This window comes from Seriola dumerili, unplaced genomic scaffold (assembly GCF_002260705.1).
Source record: "Seriola dumerili isolate Sdu_G_001 unplaced genomic scaffold, Sdu_1.0 BDQW01000073.1, whole genome shotgun sequence".
NCBI classification, from domain to species: domain Eukaryota; kingdom Metazoa; phylum Chordata; class Actinopteri; order Carangiformes; family Carangidae; genus Seriola; species Seriola dumerili.
Window position 1 is genome coordinate 5,311,363 of NW_019174328.1, and position 6,152 is coordinate 5,317,514.

Below are 6,152 nucleotides of genomic sequence, written 5' to 3' on the forward strand. Positions count from 1 at the left end.
ATGGAGGGTAGCATATTGCAGTCTTAGTTAATTAAAGGTATTCACAGCTCTCACCTCCTCTTAGCTCAGCTTGGAGTCTTGAATGGAGCTGTCACAGCGGCTGGTGCCTCCCTGCCTTCACTACAGGATTGCTTTCTACCAGTGGGACCAGATGTAACCTACATCTGCCAGGCTTCATTAGCTATGTCAATCTGGATAGCACAGTTCATTCTGGCTTCACAAATGTTTTTTTTTTTTTTTTTGTTAAATTGTCTATCAGTTCCACTTAGTTTAATCCCACGACTCTTTACCAATTTGATGTTTCCAGCACTGAGCTTGAAGTCATACTTTAACTTGTGTTAGAACAAACTGCCATTGTGAGTTTAACTAAAGTTGATCAGTCTTTAAGGAGGATCACAAAATTAGGCTCATCTCTGCAGGGAAATTCTCCATTTTACACTTCAGCAAGCATCTTTCATGTTTCTCAGTGCGACTGAACATCTGACTTCATTTCTTTGCTTAAAATTTATCTTGTTTGATATTGATTGATGTTTTAATTTCTTAATAGGATTGATCCTTGTATTTCTCACCTGAGCTTTGCTTCTCAGCATTTGATGTTATTAGATGCAGTTTCCCTTTTAAGATATGATGAGGGAAATTATTTTGAAGTCTCCATGAAAGAGATTTCCTACCTTGAATGCAGATGAATGGTGAAATGGTTTATATAGGGAATAAGCTGCCTGCAGCTCCCAGTGGGACGTCTCCATCTACATTGCTTTCATGTGAGTGTCGTGTAAAATGGACTTTGCTTTACTAATACAAGATGAATACTAATCCATATTTGATCTGCTTGCATATTTTTGATGCTTATATTCACAATTTTTCCAGCCCGGATGATTTTTTTTTATGAATTTGTGTCCCCCATGAATTTATTTCCATGTTTGGATGTTTATTGAATTAAGAACAAGGTTATGTGTGTTTAGAAAACTCTTTAAGAGTCTAGAATGGCCACACCAATGACAAGTTTTTGATGAGTAGGTATGGATTGTCCCTCCACCTAGTGGCAGTGCAGGGCACAGCAACTCAGTCAACAATTAAACACACAGCCCCATCTCCACTTCCTCCACCCCACCCATGTTTTCCCTATACTGGGATATTTCATTATAAGCAAATGTGTTTGCTTCAGCAGACTGGCAGGTCTTCACTGACTTGTAGTATTTGTTCACTGTAATACTTGTGCTTAGACCCGGTACCATCCAGGATTTAAGTGTTTATGGATGAACCCATGTCATGCTGTGCTATTGGAGGCCAGTTGTAATGCAGAGCTATATTTAAACTTCCCCTGGGGTGCCATTAAATCATGTAATTTCTTCGTCAGGCCTGGCTGACCTCATTTTAATACCCACATCAGACAGCATTAAGAAGAAACATTAAAAAAGGAATATTGAATTTTGTATCTGCTGTGCTATCTTGAATTTACATTTTACATTTAAGCCCCTTTCAAACATTCTTAGCATGTGAGACTTACAAGCAGAATAAGCTCAGATTCCTTACGTTTGGATGTTGGACTGGCAGGAGCGTGATATTCTGTACTGTGATACGAGCGTGTATTTGTTTGGGTTGGCTGCCAGGAGGGAGAGTTAAAAAGGGTGGCTATGTATAGTTCTGCAGAGCTCTCAATCCATTTGGACCACCAATGAAATGAGAGAATCATAAAAGGTTCATGCATAAGATGGTTGCATTGTTGTTTTTTTGCTTTGCTGGGGGATAAGACTGCAGAAAGTGTTTTTTCAGCTAAATAGGTTATAAAACTTTAATTGTGTTTCTCTGTAGTATTTTGGGGAAAGAGGGAACACACTGAAACATCACTTTGTATTAGAGCCTTATAGACCGTAAAATTCAATTAAGCTTTAGATTCTTTTATCAGATAAGTGAGTTTGTGTTTGACAGTGTGGGCTGTTAATGCTGTGGACTCTACAAATGTTTTCAGTTCGTCCTGTGTGACAGTAGAAACCCTGGTCTGTTTAGCCCCTGGAGCTGCAGCACTCCTAACCTTGAGTGGGTGTTCGCATCCATGGGGGATGGAAGATTCCCCTGCTCTCCTCAGAAGTGAGAGAGGGGGGGAAAAGAGACTCAGAGACAGATATTTATAGAGAGAGTGGGAGAAAGTGAGATTGTGGCTTGAAAGGTTAAAGTAAGAGGGAGCGACAGAATGACAGAGGAGAATGACGGAGTGGTTGGGAGAAACGGGGTGATGGTGGAGAATAAAGATGAAGCAAGAAGATTTAGAAATGGATGATGTTGCAGTCATCACCAATGGCTATGTGGACCCTGCTGTGAATGTATGTCTCTTTAGGTAAGGTCGGCACTTTATCGTCTGTGCTGACTCTAATTAAGTCCTGCAGATATTGTGAATGAGTCACTGAAGGGCTAGAGAAAATTTCTTCCCAGGGTATGTCCTTCTTTTTTATATGTCCATTGTTCATCTATCCTTCTCTCTGTATAAGCATTACTTTACTGTCCTGATCCTAAAAGCAGATTATTAATACCATGAGAGGATTTAAAATATTTATTTGCTGCAGAAATAATATAGGTAGCTGAGGTTATTAGCATAGTCTAGCATATCAGCATAGTTTAAGTGAAATGGGCTTTGCTGAAGCATTATTAATGTTGAATTTCTCATACATAAGTCAGAATTTGAACTCAAAGTCTTAATATTCCCATCTGGGTAGAATTATGTCACTAAGCAGACAGCTAAACCAGTAAATCACCTCCTCTGAAGTCAAATTTGCCCATATCTGAAGCTCTTTTTTCTGCTCTGACAACTGAGGCAACCATTTGTTCCAGGCACCCAAGAATCTATTGGCCTTATGACATCGTATCTCTGCAAGGCTACAGAGTCCCAGTGTGCCCCCCCCCCCCCCGAGCTGTAATTACTGTCTCCTATCTACTGAGATTGTCCCTACCAGGGCCCACTGAGAGGCTGCACTAAATCTCCTTGATGTTGTCAGTCAGCCATCCAGATAGGTAGCTGGACAGCCAGGAAAAGGCAGGGCCTCCTGGAAGCGAGCTCCTTTCCAGGGTGTTTGATGTATGGACTGACGTGGGCTGATTTTAACGGATGGTCTTTCCTCCCGTACTAGGGCCTTGTGAAGTCATTGTCACACTGGGCAAATGTGTCCGGGAGGATAGATGGGAGTTTGCCGTGTTCAGGATAGGGTGGAGAAAATGTTGTGTTTTGGACACACAGCTGATGAGACACACAGTGGCGCAGACAGCCATTTTCCTGCTGTAAAAGTAAGGAGTTTATAGGAACTGGACTGTCAAGAAAAGGAATAAATGAGGATACGTGGAGGAAGGTGTTAGTGACACCTCAGATGTTCAGCATTGTACTTTTGCATGTGTTTTGTGAGTAAAGGTGCTGTATATATTATAACTAGTTTGATCCATGATTCTTTTGCTGGGAAGACATAATTAATACAGCAGCAGCAAATGGAGTTTCAGGTGGTTTATTCATACAAAAAACTTGGAAAAAGTAAAAATTGGAACAAAGGACAATAGAGAGAACATCAACAATCGCTGTGACTGATGGGTATGTGGATGTTTCACATTCCATTTGTTTCCAGTCATTTAAAGTGACAAGTGTTCAGTATGGTTTTGAAGTAGACGGCTGATTGACTGAGAATTCTACTAGCAAACGTTTCAGTTTATTGTTATAAGGATGTTTTGAAGTTTGTGCATCCTTTATGTTGAAAATCTTTATTTTTTTTTTTACAGGACATGAATTAATAAGATTTAAAACATTTCATTGAGCTTTGTAACAGGCTGAGAGGGGCTGATTATGAAATGTGTTCATTTATGAGGGGCTTTTAGTGTGAAATATTAGTTTGTTTTCCAAAAATAAATTACACACATTTCAAATCAGTGCATGGCTTTTGAAACAGATGAAATAATCAGACTTAATAGGTTTGAAAATGGCTGTTGGTTATGTGATACACCGCTATTGTGAGTTCAACCAAAGTTGATTAAAACATGACAGTACAGTGACACTGAGCACAATATGCACAAATATGAAAACATGATAAAGCATATACAGTAAAATTCATTATGTACAGCTTTTCACCACCATGCATAGCAGTGTACCAGTCCACAAGGAATGTGGGACCAGTTGTGCTTTGAGCTGGTCTGCCATGCTATCAAATTTACTACGAAAAGTGAAAGAGAAATAAAAAGAGCAAGAGAGACAGATAGCCGAAGGGGCTTTTTTTTGAAAGCCTGCTTAGTTGAGCACAGTTGTTATGAGAGTATCAATCCACATTACGACACACTGCCGTTCCACTCATTTACAACACGCTGCCAGTCCTCAAATGGGAATATCACAGTTACTGTATTTAAAAGTCACATTCAATATTTGTTATTCTTCCAGCTTGAGTTGGAGAGGAATGTTAATAAGCCTTATAAGCTATGCAGAGCTTTGACTCCTTGTCACTGCACTGCAGGTTTTATCCTTGCTTGTGTGAGGCAACACATGGTGAGAGCTTGACTCTCATGCCTCTTATTTTCCTAAAACTGGGTGTAAATGCAACGTACGACGTAGTGCAAACTGGGGGCGCAAGCTTGAAACCAAGTTATTATTGCAATCTTTGCAATGTGGAGAGGATGCTGGAGCAGGATGGCTTTATTATTAGGAGGAAGACAGTATCAGCAGGTGTGCTTCAAGTTCTCAAGTTCTGATGGGCTTCAATAAAGGCCAGTCACATCAGCTAGTCTCATTTCCTTTATAAGTGGCAGACAGCCTAATAGACGTTTATTTTAGATTTTTTTTCTTTTTTTTTTGGTTAAACACGGACATGAAATTCTTTGTCTTCTCTGAGGCTTCTGCTCGTCTATGGACTGTTTACTGTTCGCTTCACTGTCAGAACTCTCTCTTTGGACGAATCCCAAACAAGAGCAGGTCAATACAGGAGACTCTTAGAGCAAAAAAGGAAGTTAATGGTTCACTTTCACCCCGTGAAAGCGAGATCAATAAAACAAATGGATGCGTTTAACACAGTATTTCTCAAATGTCTGGCATGTCCTTAAAAATCACAAAAGACAGTAGGGGATGAGCTTGATGGCATCAGTGTGTGAAGTCTACCAGTTTGAATTAGTTAAAAATGTTTTCTTTGCAGCTTTCACAGTCAACTACACCATGAAAAAAAAACACAACATTCTCCTCCCCCTGATCACATCACTCTTCAGTGGTTTACAGTGTTTCATGTCACAGCTACAGTAGTAAAAGTTCACACCATTAGGTGACAGTTCTCAAAATCTTGCCTCTGATTTGGTGCTAAAAGCTGGAGTGCTAAAATCCGCAAAGTTTTATTGAGTAATGTCCCACTTCGTGCTCAGACTGGAGAAATAAAAATGTTCCTGCAGTGTGTCTGCTCATGTTGCTATCACTGTGGGTATCTGCTGGATGGCTACACATACATTTTGTGGTTGAAAATGTTGATTGAGACCATATTCTGATGGTCCTTGTAGTGCTGCACTGATATAACTATTGCCATACCAAACTATAATAATAACTTTGTTCGGTTTGTCTTTTTGTTTTCGGAGGGCTAGAAACCATATAAGTTCAGAACTTCCCCGACCTATTCAATGGTAAGGGAAGACTGAATAGATTTAGCAGAGGCATTTGTAAACAACCTAATGAATAACAAGATTTCCAGTATATTCCAGTAAAAGTGCTGATTGGACTCTCACATGTGGTGGTTTTTACACTCATGATTTCTCTATGCTGATTCTCAGTCTGCAGTTGAAAAAGGGACAAGAGGCACTGAGAGGGATGGCAGCTGGCTGTGACACTGGTGGCAACAGGCTTGTTTGTCTAGAGGCAAGGGGGGAGGGTTGTGTGCAGGCGAAAGGAGGGGAAAAAGGAGAGGTGAGTGACTGACGGGCATGTGTCAACCCTCCTCCTATAGTAAATGTTGAGGGGGGACAAGAATGCCTCGCTAATTGGGGCGAGATGTAAAAGTTCATGTCACTCATCATCATCTTCACTAATATGTTTGGAGGCAAAAGCCAGCTGAAGCATAGAACTGACTGATTAGTCACAAAAGTCGGGGGAAGGCTGCATTTCCACTCAAAAAATAATTTTTTGGACGGAGCTCTTGTACTGATAAGATTGGTAC